The sequence below is a fragment of the Lissotriton helveticus genome, chromosome 11, assembly GCF_964261635.1.
Source record: "Lissotriton helveticus chromosome 11, aLisHel1.1, whole genome shotgun sequence".
Lineage (NCBI taxonomy): Eukaryota > Metazoa > Chordata > Amphibia > Caudata > Salamandridae > Lissotriton > Lissotriton helveticus.
Window position 1 is genome coordinate 799,013,465 of NC_136072.1, and position 18,101 is coordinate 799,031,565.

An 18,101-nucleotide genomic window follows, 5' to 3' on the forward strand; every position below is an offset into this window, starting at 1 on the left:
CTCATGCTGCACAAGCTTCGTCTGCCTTGCAGGGATTTGAAGCCATTGCATAGAGACCACAGCAGTGTTCAGCAGTAAGCGGTCTAAGCACTGAGCACTAAGCACTGAGCCATCCTGCCAAAACACTCCACGGATTTTTACTAAAATTATGCTAGTAGCCCAAGCGAAGAAATCGCCATGTTGTCAATTTAGGCAAAATAGTTTGTTTTAGCCGTTGGCCCACATTTTCTGCTCAGTGAAAAAAATGCTGCACATTTTATAAAGCGCTTTCTACCACACGTTTGCAATTTCGGGGCGCTGAACATTACATCACATAGCAGTCGTACACTTACCGACCAGGAAAGGATTTAAGCTTAAATGGACCTTTCGGATTTGAATTTGTGGCCTGTAGATAACACCAGTTGTCAACGTGACCATTAATTCTTCGAACACTCTAGACGGGTGGTTCTTAACCTGTGGTCAAGGGTCCACTGGGGGTCTGTTAAGCCTACTCCGGGAGTCCGCGATGGTTTAACGAATTAAATAATATTAACAGATTAATAAAGTACACGTACAAAAACATAAATGAAAAATTAACATTTTTAAATGGGATGTAAATTTGAAAGAATTTAAAATCGGTGACTAAAAATTAAGTTAGCATCTTCAGATTCATTTCGAGAACAATGTGTAAGTGGATCAAACAGAATATAGTATGTATGATGAGTGACATCAATTGAATTTAGAAAAGTTCTAATCTTCACTTTAAAATTGAAATTTAGATTTTTTTTATATTTGCAAATTAAACAAAATATTTAGTCATTTGTGTGTCTGTTCGATGACTGTTTTCTACTCTATATTTTGTGTATTATGTTGCATTTGAAATCACACAAAATGCCGAGGCTGGAGTCCCTGGTTTCCAGTAATGTCCCAGTGGGGATCCTCGGATACCAGTAATGATTTGTTGGGGGATCTCTGGTTCCAGTAATGATTTAGTGGGGATCCGCAGATGTAAAAACGTTATGAACCACTGCTCTAGACGCATCAATCTTTTCGGGTCCTCCTTGTGCATATAGTAAAAAAAGGTATGGGTTGTCAACAACCAAGCCTCTGTTCTGTGCAACCAACAGCATTGAACACACAAAAAATCCATATGTTGTGGTGGTCAGATGCCCATGGGAGGTACCTGCATTGTCCCCACAGCTTGAATGAGCTAATCTTGCTATTCCCTCTCTCTCCAAGCATTCTGGGACACCTCACTTCACTGTGTGCCTGTCTGCTTGCTGCCTTCCCACCACCTGGTATGACTTGAGTATTTTATTGACTACTTTTCCGAATCGGTACTTTTAGTCAGTTAGTCCCATTGTTCACTCAAATGATACCATAAGGCAGGCAATATAATATCACGTTGTTGGAGTTCTGAAAGGAAAACCTAAAGCAAGCATTAGTGAAGCCAATAAGTCTTGCGCTAATGGTTTCATATTGTACAGCTTAAAGTAAATAAAAAAGCACTATGAAGCGTGCTCCAATGACCGCGTCATAGACTATTTTTTCCTTTACTTTCAGACATGCTGCATAGCAAGTGCGTTACTGTAAAACATGGATACAGCACATTGACAAAACTACTAACTCTGGAATAGACAAGACCTATTGGCTTTGCCATTGCTTATTGTTGAAAGTTTGTCTGCCTTGCCTACAGGAGCACCTTTGAAAAAATATCTCCCCTTGCTCACCGTGTGCCTCTAAATTGGATGGGTGGCCTTTGTTGGGCTGGCAAAATCGGGACTGTAAAGACGCCCTTCAGGTGCAATGTATGGAGATTGAAAGTTAACAGGTTATTTAGCTTTTTACGAATCTGTCATTCATCAGTGGCTGCACGACTTCGATTAAAAATGAAAGCGAACAATAAATACTTGAACTGTACTGTATAACTCCTGATGCCTGTAAAAACCAATAAACTGTGTTTAAAAATGCAGGTGCAATGCAAGTAATCTGTATTTATTGCAGCCCTGGTGCTCCTACCTTCCTGCACCCGATACACTGATGTACAGACTCAAGATTTGAAAATAGACATTCGGTTACAAAACACAAGAACAACCAAATATAAACATGCAGGGCTCATAGTTTCAATCGCGAATCCCTAACACCACACTGCCAGTCTTGTTGAAGCTGACCATTTGGGACTGGAATTAGGCCCAATGTTGTGATTTCTTTTCAATGGTTGTTTTGTAAAGGAGGGAGATGTGTTATGCCTTGCCTTCTGTGATCTGTGGCCCTCCTTTTTAAATTGACCGGATTAAGGTGGAGGGAAACCGAGGGCCAATCTAGCCATCACTAGTTTAAGTCCCTGGAATGGTGCATAACTTGCTTGGCCTGGAACTACCAGTTCTTTTCACATAGGTGTAGTAAATGTGAGTACAGGAGGAAAGCTGGTCACTTGGCAAGGGGTCGTGGGTCAGTAAAGGAATCCACATCCAAGGCGGTTTCGTGGCTCATGGGGTGAACATTGCCTGCTTTTGGAGGGTTTTAAATGGCAGCCAAGTACGTTGTGCTGCCTCGGGCTCCGGGGCTGTGCTGCCCCCGGTGGCTTTTACCGAGCAGAGCACTCAGTAAAAATCGGCCCCAGGAAACCCTTGACCATTTTGTGTAGGCTGCAAGAACATCGGGCCATTCACAGTTAGCTGGGGCGGTATCTCCTACGGAATACTGCTCCATCAGACTCTCAGTGAGAGCCTATGTGCAGGGCCACTGGAATTATGCAATTGTGCAGCTGAGGCGATTTTTGCACAATTATAGATTTTCCGCATTTGCCACATAATCCACCATCTGTCACATAATCTGCAGATTTTTGCTGCGCAGTGCAAGGCCCTTTGCAAAGCTGGACTGGTCATCTTTTCAATTTTATTGCTCTATTTAAGTATTAAACTTGTACTGATGAGGTGCAATCATTGCTCAGACAGCGTTACCAAGGTTAAACATTATTAAATAATTAAATAAAACTATTACAAAATGTGCTGCATTATGCCGCATAATTAGCATTTTGTGCCCCATGGTTTACTAAACCCGGCTGCATAATTTGACCCTCTCCTGCGCATAATTCCAGTGGCCCTACTTGTATGTCCCACTCAGCATGATACTGTAAAACGCCTGATTTTAGTGTAAGCTGATGAGACGTTCCCTTTCTCCTTTTACATTAAAGAAAATACCTGCATTAATAACATAACATAAGAGTCTTGACTGATTTACGCAAATAGAAGGACCTTCTAAATTGTAGCACATGGAGAAGACAAATACAATGCAGCTGAAAACATATTCTAGGCCTGTAACTGCACACTATACAAAAAAATTCCCTTGAAAGATTATTTATATCAGAAGTACGTTTGACACTTATTCACGGTCACAGATGTGATCCAAACAGTTCATCGTAAACGTAGGAGAAATACATTCACGGATGCATTCAAATACAAATGTTTTTACTTCCTTTATATTATATTTCATTCATTGTAAAAGACATCCACAATTTTAAACAGTATATACAAAGTACACAAATAGCAACACTACCACTACCAAAACAATCCCTTCGATGTTCTCAATTGTGTCAAGGGATTGATGGAAGTGCGATTACCCTTTTTGCCAAAAATAATATGGACAGTATATAGAACAGCCCATACAATCCAAACTTCAAATATTTACATAAACTAGGACAAAATCTTTTCAATCATGATAATCAAAGGAAATATAAGGGTGTGTTGTCGACGTTTCGGTCTTTTATGGCCAAATGGGTCCTCCAGACCATCCTCAGGACTCGGCGTTGCACAAAAGATGATGACTCCTGTAGATACTGACAAAACAAACTAATCAATACATCCCGTGACAACATGTATCGCTTGCTCACAAAAAAAACAGTGGCCAACATACCAAATCATCCACCAGTGATACTACCACCATATTAAAAAAAAAAAAAAAAAAAAGAAACACCAAAAGTGCCCATTCGTGTTTAACACGAAGTAAAACCTAGTACCACATGTTGCATATTACAATTAGAACAGTCATAAACGGATCTTAAACAGCTGGCAGAGGTGACCTACAGGTCGGTTCCACAAAATATGTACTTAATTCACTTAGATACAAATACGGCGTCCAACTACACTGCTTAATCCGCGCTGCAGTGCATCTGCACTCGTGAACTTAATTGATTCGGCAGCATCCACGGAAAGAAAGTCACGTGCACCGGCAGCTCAGAATAATCTGCCATTTTAGTGTTACCAAACTAGTATAGCAACTAATCAGTGATGCCTGTCAACCTAACCAGACTCCCGCTTGACTAAGAAAGCTTAATGTATATTCAAAGCTTCTAGTTATTATATACAATATATGTTTTAAAAGCAGACGAAGACCATCACGGGGAAAAAGGAATGAAACAAAAAGTGGCAGCCATTTTAGAATGGGAACTTCCGTAACGTAGCCCTTAATCATTAGAAACTATTTGAGCATTTTGTTCAGCCCTAAGTGAATTATTCTACAGACCATAAAACATCCAGCAGGTATGTGACCGAATCAAACAGCCCAAGTTTGATTACAATATACCCAACAAGAAATCTAAATTTCTAAATTTCAGATTAGAAGAAATTACCCTCACTGGCACACATCAACATAGATGCTTAAGGAAAACAAAAAGAAATAGTGGTTCATTAAAATTAACCTCGGATACAGTATATTCACCAATTCTTATGAATACTTAATAAGAACGCCACTCTCCTGAATGTTACAAGGTGGCTAGTGTCTTCCATTCAACATATAGATTGACCCCTTTCGCCACAGTGTTGGCTGACCAGATCCACTTATTCTCTTTTATTGTGAGCAGGCGGTCTACATCACGTCTGCGTCTAGAGCATTTGACCACCTCTAGTACAAACCATTTCATTTCATTCGGAGCATGGGCCATACTCATGTAGTGGTCAACCCGCATCAGAAACACTCCCTTGGTGGATGGGGCAGTGCATTGCTTAATATCTGAAACATTAAGTGTCAAGGCTCTGATCAGGAGGCCACTCCAGCTTGCACCACACATTTCCCCCTAACAGCACTGCCAAAGATAGTAACAACACAACTACCAACCATCACACTCCTACAAGTGTGACAATTCAGACTATTTTAGCCCCCAAAGCTATGAGAATGGCTTGAGCAGCAGGTAATAGTCCTTTTTAATGTATATTGCATTAATAATTAACTGTTGTGGTCATCTCTAAATTGGTCACAAGCACAGGTGTTGACAATTAAGTATCTGTGCAGAGCACCGAAAATCCCTGGCTCCAATTAAGCACCGGGGCAGTGGAAGTAGAGTGCCAGATCTCGCATGCCAAATCTCTTCCTGGCCTGATATGTCCACTGGGGTGACGGAACTAGTTGGAGGGATACCATGGCAAGGTAGCGGCCAAGTGATTAACCTAAAATATGTGGTTTGTAGGTATCTCCTGAGTATTAGGCAGTTTGGTGGTGCACACAGTTGTCGGTAAAAAGCTCTCAGAACACTGGGCCTTGTGCTCTCAGACATTTTTCAATCTTTCTTCCCTTTTGTATTGACTCAGTAGATTGTAGATAAGTATTTGAACCTGGGGATTGTCCTGGGTTTGTTGTGAAAAACGTATTTCTGCAGAAAGCTGTGGAACCTTTCCGATACCCCCTCGGGCATAGCGTTGTGCATAGTTTTTTTTATTTAGCTGTTGTTTTTATTTTATGTGCACCAGTGGAGGGATTCCAGGTAGTTGTAATGCAATTTTGTTGTTTTGGATCTGGGCTTATTACTCCTGCTTGCCTTTGAATCCTTGCAATGTTTACATGAATTCATGGTTCAAGAGATGTCTCCATATTCTTCTGAAAGTTGATCAAGGCTCCTGCATTTTTTTGGTCTCTATCGTTTGTCTTGCCACAGTAGGCGAGATATTAATATTCGGGATAGCTCACTAAAGGCTTGTTTGGTCAGTAGGAAATGACCCTAGGATGAGAAACGTCAGTCTGGTCAGATTTGTAGGATTCAGTGCTGAGTAAGCTTAGTGACAGACACCTCTAACATTGTGCAGTTTTGGTGGAAAATGTCAATACATAATTCTAACCAGACTGATGTGATCGTCTTATAGAACGGACCTGCCTGTGGTGCACTCTATAGAGTGCTATGCACGAGTTGTGTGAGTGGTTACAGGGTGACAGGTTACTATGAGTACTATCCTGTTTACATAGTCAAGATTACCTAAATCGAGCAACTCTGGAGAATGAGGTGAGAAAGTTGAAATCAGTGTGTGGGTGGGAGAAATGCTGCAAAGCGTTGTTCTTTAAGACTTTCCTAAACCTTTCTAAAGAGTGTAGCAGTAGAGGTCACTAGTTCTTTAGTCTTGAGGGGTAGGTAAAGAAAGCTGGCTTCTGTACCTTCTAGGACTCCAGTCCTTGAAGAGAACAGCTGGGTTTGTATTAAGGCCACCAGAGAGGTGTGTTCGTCAGTGAGATAGCCTGGATTGTATGCATGCTGTAGGTCACCCAGTATGCGTTAAATTTGTTGACAGAGCCCAGCAGTGAGTTTCTTTTGGAGTGAGGGATGCGTGGTTCCTGATTAGGCCAACGTTTCAGTGGAGTGAAGGCTACGTCAGGAATTGAATTCCAGTGAACAGTATGCCTGCTGCCGTGTGTGTGGGAAAGGACTAGGACCTGAATGGTGGAAATTGTTGGCGGACCTGAAGGGTTTGATCAGGTTATTACCCCCACTTTTTAAATTCTGATTGATTAATTTGATCGTGTGCAGTACAATTGACACCAAGCTCACTGAACTTTCTGATTGAGATGCTGTTTGAAATTAAACTGGATTCAGTGCGGAAGCCTAGGAATTTGGCTTGAGGAATGGTGCAATGGGAAGGTCATGAGTGACAACCATGCTGGGATCAGAGGTTGGATGGGCCCAGACTAACTACTATAAACTGGCTTCAGGTCGAAGCCAGACATCCAGACTAGGATTGCATCACGGTATGATCTCAGGTTAGGATAAGATTGGGTGGGGACTTTAAAAGAGTGCATGTAAGAAACTGGGCCATTTAGAGATATGTAGACGTGGGTCATCCACCAAAGAATGACAGATGTACTGTCCGCCTACCATGCAGTTCTCCACCTCATTTGCAGAGAGTTTATGGTGGCAGAGCCTCAGCTTGCCCTTCCATCAGAAGCCCATGACTTGATTGCCAATCCGCCACTGGAGCACCAGGTCATTGTGATGGTCAACCCATCCTATTCAGGGCAGGGCGACCATCACCATGTAAGACATGGTGAACCCAGGCTCTGTAAACTCAGACCAACTGATTTTTTAAATAATTTTCAGAAACGACTCCTAGTTTGGAAGCTTGTTTCTGAAAAAGATATGGTGAACTGGACTAAAATACGCATGGCTGCCAGATCGACATTCAGGGTGACAAAAGTACATTCAGTGTACCAACAGAGTTAGTGTGGATCTTTAATTATGACGGATGGTCTTCTGCCAGGAGAGTGGAGGCAATGGCATCTACAGACGCAACAGGTTCATGTGCCGCCACCCCAGGGTCTAAATAATCTTCTGAGATAGAACATGCATCCAGTTCCTCTGAATATTTAGAACTGACACGCTGTTTTCTGAGAATTGTACTATACAGATGCAACTACTGAGGAGACATTCTCCTGTATGCTATGTGTGTAAGAGTTTCTACTCATTAATTTAGTGTGCAAAGTAGTTGTGCCAAGTGCTTTTGTGCCTAAATCCTCTGAAACACCTAGCTGTGATTTCAGTTGACATGAACCGTACACCGCCTTTTCAGATTTATTTCCTGTAGTTATGAAATTAGCCTGAATCAGATTGGCACAAAAAAATAGTTTCCAACTTCCATAATTCAAAATTGTATTTCTCCTTTTGGAAAGTGTGCAGAGGCGAAGTTCCTAATATATGTACATTTGTATTGAATACATGTCACAACCACAAGGATATTTTTAGAACTATATGTAGCGTTTACAATAATTGTTCACAACAAAAGGACAAAAGGGTAACCCTTGTTAGAGCCAGAGGCCCCACTTGCCCCAGACCCAAAATACTAGCTGAGCAACAAGAGAAATGTCTTGTAATTCACGTAATGTATTTCTTGATCATATACTGGTGTTTCATCTTTGTATGCTCGAATAAATCATTGCACTGCGTGCCATTTTTCAAGATAAATAATATTTTCATAGATACATTTGGAAAGATTCCACTAATGATCTCACCAGTTCTGTATGTGACATACAGTATTTATATAAATGGCTTTTTTAATACGATACATGGAGTGTAGTCTTATGTTCTTGTAAAGACTATAGGAGTGACGACTTTGTTTTTGTAACATTTATACTCTCAACTTAATTGCATGTTGATGAGCCCAAATGTGTCATTCAAGAAAAATGAGATACGGTAAGCAATGTCATTTGACTGGGACCACACGTTGTGATCAAGTGGAGAAGTTAGGATTTGAGCTGAGGTTTCCCAGTCACACATTCTGCCTTTCAGCTAGATAATAGGTTTAAACAAAAAAAATGCTTTGTGTTCACTAGGCTTTCAAGAGCTAAATTGGTACACTGTGTTCAATAAAGCCGACTTTGCATCAAAAGCTAAATCAACCTGACACCTTAGAAGAAATCTTTCCAGATACTAATTAGGTAAACCAGCTTTGATTCAGTTTCAGAAGGATGAAATGTAATAAATATTGGAGCACTTAATGCAATCCACTAAACTGCACCGATTGACGATTCTCTTATTTGGTTCTTATGTTGTGGTACCAGAATACCATTATCAGACTATTGTTTGACTTAAATATCATGTCCTAAACATTGTGGACAAAAAAAAAACCTATTTGAGGTAACTAAAGAAAATTCTATACGCAATGGGATGGTCTCTTAATAAACCATAGTTAATACACCGTTTTTTAGTCAAACTGTATTTTTCGGTACAATATTCTGGTATAGTACTTAAGCAATGAGCAAGGTATAGCACTCAGTTTAGGTGTAAATGAATATATATTTATATATACATATATATATATATATATATATATATATATATGTGTGTGTGTGTATATATATATATATATATATGTGTGTGTGTATATATATATATATATATATATGTGTGTATATATATATATATGTGTATATATATATATGTGTGTGTATATGTATGTAAATGTATATGGGCTCGCCCGATCTAAAAGGTTTTCACAGAAGACCATCCCAAGAGAGACCATGAAATACATCTACAAAACAATGAGGTCTGAATTGCCTGGATACTTGCTGTTAGTTACAAGTTTTTTATGGCAAATATCTGCGAAACGCAGCTCCAGTCTGTAGATGCAGCTTCTGCGTTTAGAATGTAATTTCAGTGGAAGAGGTTCATAAAAAAGCACATTTCAGACTTGTTTTATGCCCGCCTGTATCACGCTTGGCTGTACTTCCTTTAGAGAGACGCTGCATTCTTTTCTATCCAAAGCCTAATTAGGAAGTGTAAAACGGAAACAGGACGCTGGACTTGGTTCTAAAAACAGGCCCCTGGGACCAGGCTGGAGGCAGCACTACCTGTGCCAGGCTAGGGGCTTTCATTGGCGCACGCGCCTTTGCTGTGCCTAAAATGCTGCACGTCCCCCTTCGGGCCCTGACGTGGAAGCTTGCCAGGATATGGTAGATGGAGGCTGGCCAAAAGAGCACTTCGTACAAACATTTCCCAGAATCTAACAAGTGTGTCGAACTTCCCACTGTGGGTTGAAGGTAAAAGGGAAGAACAGTAGGTCAGGGGACTGAGAAGTGAATGAGAAGGCAAGGATAACCAGCATTGGCATAGCCAATTGGTCTCGCCTGTGCAAGAGCTTTTGGCTGTGCCAATGGCTTTTAACCATGCTGTACAGCAGCGTGGCTGTGGTGCATGGCAAAAAGTAATGGGAGGAAAAAAACGCTCTGATGCAGCCGCCAGCTTCGTCATAGCGCTTTTTTTTGGTGGAGGGGGGAGGCAACACGGATAACGGGATGGTTTGCTGCAAATATTGAAGCACACAGACCGGGGCATGGCTGAGTCATTAAGATTGAAAGTGGGGCGGGGACAAAGCTTCGGCTTCAGATTTCCCAACAATCATGCTGGCATATCCTGGTAAAATACATTATATGAAGCAGGACACAAGAGCCCTTAAGAGGCAGTAAAAAAGCAGAGTAGTGCACGTTGTCAGAGGTACTTAAAACACATCTTTTTTTCAAGCTAACCAAGCTTTAACCCCTTGCATGCTGATGACTGCCCCCATCCGTCATGCACTACGGCGCTCGTGTGCTGATGACGGCTGGGGGCCGTCATAAACCCACCCACTCGCGATTTTGCCGCACAGGCGCAGAATCGCGGCAGCATGCAAGGGGTTAAGGAAGAGACCAGAGAGTGTGTATGTATGTGTGTGTTTTGGTCTGTGTGCATGTAAATGCCAGGGTGAAATCTGACAGAAACCTCACCATACCTGACTGAAAGCACCTGTCACCCAACTATTTACCACAGAATATTTTTTTAAGGCAGTGTAACATCCCACACACACACACACCCATAAATCTACGCTCCTGTACACCGATACTGGTGGGAGGGGAAGAAGCAACACAACAGGTAGGGTATGAGAGTGGAAGAAGCAAGGGTAGCGGTAGGGGAAGAAGCAATGGGGGAGGAATAAATAAAACAGATCCTGATGCCCAGCAAGAAGAGGATGGAATAAATCCATCCGTACTTGGTCACTGCTCCAAACTGTTGAACAGGAAGTGACATGGGCAAGTGTTGGCCAATTAGGACGCAGCAAACAGGAGTTATGTTATGTTATAAGGCACTTGTAGAGCGCAGCTATCACTCCGAGGAGCATCATGGCGCTAAGTGGATCACTTAACAGACAGGTGGCTGGGGAAATGGTTTAGATGTGTGCTCGTAAACAAGATTCCCCTGACCCAAAAACCAAATGGTAAGACGAATACAATAATTCACAGTGCACTAAAAAAAAAAACCACATAGTATATTACAATAATGCTTTATTTTTAAGAAAAATGTTAAAAATGTCATTACACATCTCATAAAACCTTGTACAGGCTAGACAGTTAACCTAGTTAGATCAGTCTTTGCCTCATACATAAAACACATGTAATTCACAAAAACAATTTCCATGTAAAGATTATGACCAGCATAATCAAGACAGACAAAAGATGTAAGACACAAAACTTGTCAAATCCTGATGTGCATCGTAAAAAACTTGGAAACACTATGGTTTATACATTTTTTTTTTTTTTTGCAGTTTTATATAGCGCGAACTAGAACCGAACCGAATCAGTTATCAGAGCGCTTTACATAGCACCAGTTACGTCACATTTTTTTTTTTTTTTTTTTTTTTTTAGGCACGGGGAGATTAAGTGATTTGCCCAGAATCACAGGGGGGTTTTTGGCGTTGTTACCGAGACTCGAACCCAGATCCCCAGGTCCGAGGTCGAGCGCCGTAGCCGTTAGGCCAACCCCTCTCCCACATACATTGATTCAATCTGTATTTAACACAATTGTGTTAGTCGTTTGGATTGCACCCTTAGTAGCATCAACGCATTTCGATGGTTTTCTGTTTACTGCACCATCTTTTTCAAGACAACCAATATCTCTGTCTCCGTGTAATAAAATACTTTCCTCCTTACATAAAACAAATATATATAAAATCAATTAATACATTCTGTACATATCGACTTAACATCTCCGTTCCCTATCCTGTGCCCTTATTTCTTCGCATTGTCTATACAGGAATGAGTGCATATTTCTACAATACCGACATTACCATGAAAAAACATTGTTCTATATCTATACAATTTGATATTTTCATCACTGCATACAGAAAATATTCTAGTATAGAAATGGATCCATTGTATGCATATCAAATTAACAATACAATTCCTTTTCCTATGTCTTGCTTGATAAGCATTTCAAGTATGGGGATGTGTCACGGACCTAACTAGATGTCTTTCCCATGATGTTACTCCATCCAATTCTTTGGTCTTGGCTCTTAAAATCCCATCACTCGTTGATCTATCATGGGGATCTATTCTAAGACGGTTCCCTCCTACCCCTGCATTTAGATTTCACTCAATGTAAAAAAAGGGTACCTTGTATCTCTGGAGTGTTCTGTTTTCTCCTTCACCTTTTTTGGCGTCTCACTAGTTAGACGTATTATTAGTGTGTCGAGTTATGCATCGCTAGATCTAATGCAAGGGGGAACACAGAAATATATAGAGCTTCCTTTAATAAGACTCTGTTTACCTATTTTTATGGTGTATTTAATATTTGCTATTTTTTACCCTCTGTAACTTGTTTTAATTCTCTCACCTTGTTAATTCAAATTGATACAAGGCGTACTGCGGGTTCTGCCTGCTAATTAAATCCGGCTATGTCGCCCACGTTTTTCAATTGTGGCTCCTGCTCTACATCGCTGTGTAAAAAGGCATATAATCTATTGTCAGTTGCAATTCTAACTGCTATTGTCTGTATCACTCAAAGCCCTTTTCATTATTACCTTATTCTCGATGTCCGTGTATTTGCGGCATATGAATTATTTGGGAAGAATTCCGTACTCTGGACTCCCAATTGGTAAATATCAGTCGTAGGCTTTCTCAATGTCAGTTACAGTCCTTAAAGGAAAACCACAATGGGACATGTGTTAACAACTGCCCCACTACTGCTATAGAGGGTTTCTAACATGTAAGTTTACCTCTTGTTTCCAATATCAGCCGGTCTCACCTCAGGAATGGCGATAAAACTTTCAGCATCTGGGTGTCTGGTGTCGTTACGATCCGCCAGAAACTAAAGTGTATGTCTCCTATTTAGCTTACGTGTTGTGTTCACTGATTGGTCCTAATTGCACGCTATCCCCGTCTTTCTTTTCTAAGTGGGAGTGTGTTTCCTTAGTTAAAGCTTCTTCTGTGATGATCTCTGCCTTCCTATTCGCTCATGCTATTGCGTTACCTCTGCGTCACCATATCAAAGGCAGCTGATAGGTCTAATAAGACCAACGCAGCATTCCTTCCCTGGTCTAGAGCGGCTTTAAGGGATTCAGCGGTGTACAGGAGGGCTGATTCCGTAGAGTGCTGAGGCCTGAAACCTGATTGATTGGGTTGTAAGATATTGGCTCCTTCCATATAAGTCACAAGTTGAGAGTTAACAAGTTTTTCAGTAATCCTACTTAGACATAGAAATAGGGAGATGGGTCGTAGATTGGTATGGGTTATGGGATCAGCAAGTTGTTTCTTTTTGAGGGGTTTAACTTCCTCAAGTTTCCATTCATTTGGAACTTCTGCTAACGACAGGGTAGCGTTTATTATATTATTGATGACTGGATTGACAGTATCTATCATAGCATGTAGAATGAAGGGGGGGGGGCACAGGTCAAAAGGAGAACCCGATTTAACTGCGAGAGTAGCCTGATAGGATTGGTCTAGGCTAATGGCTTGAAAAAATCGAAGGGGTGGTCTATTGTTTTCTAGATCAGTAGTTGTAGAAGCAAGAGAAATGGAGTGTACTGGGGAATCTTGTTGTAATGACTGAACCTTCTGTTCGAAGTAGTTTGCTTTACTGTCGCAGAGAGACTGTGATGGGGGATCTCCTGTTTAAGGGATATGGGGTTAGTGAAAGAGTTGACTATCTTAAATATGTTTTTTTTGTTTGCATTGGCCAGTTTAAGCAGTGAGGTGAAATAGGTTTTCTTGGCAGCTTTGATTTGTTGGTGGTAGTTTTTAAGAGCTGCTTTATACTTGCTTAGTTTCACCTATTCATATTTTTGTCGCCATATACGTTCCAAAATCCTGCAGTAACTATGTAGTTCTTTCAGGTTTGGGTGTACCATGGGGCAGATGGTTTCTTAAACGGTCTGATATTTTGTGTGGCCGGAGGTGCAAAACGATCTCTCAAAGAGGACATCTACTGCATGAAACATTGGTTATCTACTGCTGGGTGTCCCGACAGCCTAGGCCTGCAAACTGAGGTTCCTAGACTGAGGTGTGGGAGTGCTGCCATATCATTCCACCTGGGTCTGATGTTTTAAGTGGTGGGGATCTCGCTCTTTAGGTTTTTCATGTGCTAGTATTTAATTTCTAGAGGTATAAGCTTGTGATCGGACCAGGTTACGCTAACTGGGGCCTTGACTAGAAGGGTCATGAGATTAGAGCAAATACCATCCAGAATGTGGCCTGCATAATGGGTTGGTGTGGATATCCGCTGATCCAGGCCAAGTGTATCCATGATTTCCAGGAAATTCTTTGCACCCATGTCCTTTTGAGCATCTAGGTGACTATTAAAATCTCCTAATGGGGTGAAATTGGAGAATATGAGGGTTGACATTGAAGTCCACGAATGGTAAGCAAATGAACTGGCTTCTAGCCCCTTACAGTACACAATACCCCTTGCAGCTACAGCATATGTGTTGTCGACAGGTGAGACCTTAAAATTGGCTCACCTGCTATTATTATAGGGACCTAGTTATATTAGAGAATTATATAATCAGTTGTTCGTAGTAATACATTTATAAAGCATAGTTGATTATACAGTATGCAGTAACTCTGCCAAATGCACCTTTTTTGGATAGTCAACTCAAATTTCACAATAGGCTACCCATGCATTTTTGTTTTTAGCTAGATTACACAGCAACAACACAAGGACCAAGCAAACGATGTTGTAGTTTTGTACAATTAATGCTTGTAATAAAGTGTATATACAGGTTGCAGGTGCACACAAATAATACAACTGTAAGTTGTGCTGATGTCATAGTGCACAGTGATAAAGTGCTCATATGAAGAACTGTAAAAGTGCACCAAAATGTGCTGCAGACAGACTGTTTATTTCATTCCAGTAGAATATGTCCTAGATACCTCTATGGCCTGTGAAAAAATATTCTGTTCTGTCTGTAGCTGTCGACTTAGCGTCAAATGTCAGTGAGGCTCCTGAGGACTTGGCCACTACAAGTCAGGCATGCTCATAAGATCCATTGAGTTTGCAAATCAGTGGATTAATAAAGTTGTTCTGTAAGTAAATCCAATCATCAATGATCAGACGGCAATTCCTAGAAATGGTAGAAGGCTCGCTATCTTGGACCCGACTTAAGGACTTCCCCCACCACACCTCCAACCAGTTACACCTTATTTTGCAAATTGTGTATAAAACTGTGTGGCAGGGCAGAAGTGGAAGAGTGACTAGAGGTCTAAGAGACTTTACCTAAGTTCCCACAATACACAAATAGAGTGGATTGCAAAGAGGACAGAAAGACTCTTTAAAGTACTCTTTTGACTCACTGGTGCTAGCAGTCTCAAGAGTTTTAACTCCTTCTGCAGTGCTATGGAATTAAAGTCAATAACCAGCGACCATTAAATTAAAGTATAAAGTGCAGAAAAACTCAGGAAAAAAGGACAAGCATCTGCAATGCAGTAGGTCTCACATATACACGAGTTTTAGCTATTGGCATTGTAGATGACAATGCCTTTTATTTATGTTTTGTTTTTTAAAACTTAAATAAAAGGCATTGTCATTTACAATGCCAATAGCTTAAACTCTTGCAAATGTGAGACCTATTGCATTCCAAATGCTTGAAGGCATCGCTGAGTTGCCCCCTTCTGTCTCCCATGGACCCTGAAGAGCTCCCCGTTAGCTAAGAGTTAAATAAACAAGCCGGTAATCATAACTGCGCATGAGCGACCCTCCTGCAGTAAGAGAAACTCATTAAAGAAAATAGTGCTTACAGACTAAAGAAGACATACCGCGTAACAACCAAAGTAAAAGGGCCCGTCTTCATGGGAGGTTACAAAGAAAGACAAGGCGGTACTAACGAGGGACTAACAGGCCTAATAACGAACCAGAAGCCAGCATTTACGATGGACAATGCCGAAGGTGGGTGGGAAGGGACTTCCATGTCTTGTCCGCCAGGTAGGAGAAGGATCTTCCTCCGGCGGTGGCTCTTCGGATGCGTGGTACGGCGGCGAGGGCGAGGCTTGTAGAGCGAAGCTGGCGGGTGGGCGTGTAGAAGGTCAGGCGGTCGTTGAGGTACTTGGGGCCCAGGTCGTGGAGAGACTTGTGGGTGAGGAGTCTGAATGTGATTCTCTTGCTGACGGGGAGCCAGTGCAGGTCCCTCAGGTGGCCGGAGATGTGGCTGCGTCGGGGGATGTCCAGGATGAGTCGGGCGGAGGCGTTCTGGATGCGTTGGAGTCTTTTCTGTAGCTTGGCTGTGGTTCCGGCGTAGAGGGTGTTCCCGTAGTCCAGTCGGCTTGTGACAAGTGCCTGGGTGACCGTCTTCCTGGTTTCGGTCGGGATCCATCGGAAGATCTTTCGAACCATGCGTAGGGTGTTGAAGCATGATGAGGAGACGACGTTGACTTGTCTGGTCATCGAGAGGGAGGAGTCCAGGATGAAGCCCAGGTTGCGTACGTGGTCTGTTGGCTTGGGAGTGGTGCCCAGGGCGGGGGGGCCACCAGGAGTCGTCCCAGGCGGAGGGCAATGGTCCCAGGATGAGGACTTCCGTCTTGTCTGAGTTCAGTTTCAGGCGGCTGTTCTTCATCCACTCGGCGACGTCTTTCATCCCTTCGTGTAGGCTGGTTCTGGCGGTGGCGGGGTCTCTGGTGAGGGAGAGGATCAGTTGGGTGTCGTCGGCGTAGGAGATGATGTTGTGTTGGCGTGCGATGGCTGCAAGGGGTCTCATGTAGACGTTGAAGAGGGTGGGGCTGAGTGATGATCCTTGCGGTACGCCGCAGATGACTTCGGTGGCCTCGGAACAAAACGGGGGGAGGCGGACTCTCTGTTCTTCCGACGAGGAACGAGATGATCCATCCAGTGCCTTCTCTTGGATACCTGTGTTGCTGAGGCATTGAACTAGGGTGCGGTGTCAGACAGTGTTGAACGCTGCAGAGAGGTCTAGGAGGATGAGGGCCGCTGTTTCCCCGTTGTCGAGCATGGTTCTGATGTCGTCGGTGGCTGCGATGAGGGCGGTCTCGGTGCTGTGGTTGGCTCGGAAACCGGACTGCGAGGGGTCGAGGGATCCGTTCGTCTCGAGAAAGGCGGCAAGCTGTCTGTTGACAGTCTTCTCGATGACTTTGGCAGGAAAAGGGAGGAGCGAGATGGGGCGGAAGTTCTTGAGGTCGGTGGGGTCCGCTGTTGGTTTCTTCAGTAGGGCGCTGAGCTCGGCATGCTTCCAGCTCTCCGGGAAGGTGGCGGTGTTGAAGGAGATGTTGATGATGTCCCGGATTTGGGGTGCGATGATGGAGTCGGCCTTGTTGAAGGCGTGGTGGGGGCAGGGGTCGGTTGGAGATCCGGAGTGGATGGTGTTCATTGTGCGGGCTGTGTCTTCGGTGGTCTCTGTGGTCCAGGTGCGGAGGGTGGCAGTTGGGTGCGCTGGTTCGGTGGTTGGGTGCGTGGATGGTGCGCCGAAGCTGTTGTGGATGTCGGCGATCTTGCGGTGGAAGAACGAGGCGAGAGAGTTGCAGAGGTCTTGTGAAGGAGTGATGTCGTTGTTGCCGGTGCTGGGGTTGGAGAACTCCTTGACGATGCTGAAGAGTTCCTTGCTGTCGTGGGCGTTGTTGACATGAAGCTTCGTCTCTCACGAGTCATGACCCTGTCCCTCACTGAACAATTGTAACAATACAATACTACACTCTGGATATCTGAATATACAAACACATAGATGTCTAGAAACATACACCGATTTGACAACTCGACCATCAAGACTTCTTGAAGCTGAGACCAATAAGAATGAGTGTGGTGAAAATACTTTAAAATAAGTCATCTCGGGCAGGGACTCCAGGCCTTTGTATTGATGTGACCACAGTCATGAATTCCCAGAGAGAACTACTGGGCGCAGGTAAGGGGTAGGGGCGTACCTTTAACTGGGATGTTTCCAGTGTGACACCCTTCACATTCATTCTTGGTTTGGTACTTGGGTCAGGGGGCCCGAGTTGAGAGTGCCACATCTGTCTTTTTTTATTCGCCATGCTTATTTCCTTAAGAGGTTTTAACTTGCTCAGTTTCTGAATCAGGTTCTTAAATATAGATATTGACTGGTTTACCCCAAAAAAAAAAA

At 42.7% G+C, this 18,101-nt stretch overlaps 1 protein-coding gene across 32 annotated transcripts in view; it reads left to right on the top strand.

Moving 5' to 3' along the window:
* Positions 1–18,101, top strand: part of CAMK2B (calcium/calmodulin dependent protein kinase II beta) — an 866,219-nt gene that overhangs the window by 450,968 nt on the left and 397,150 nt on the right. The window lies entirely within an intron of this gene.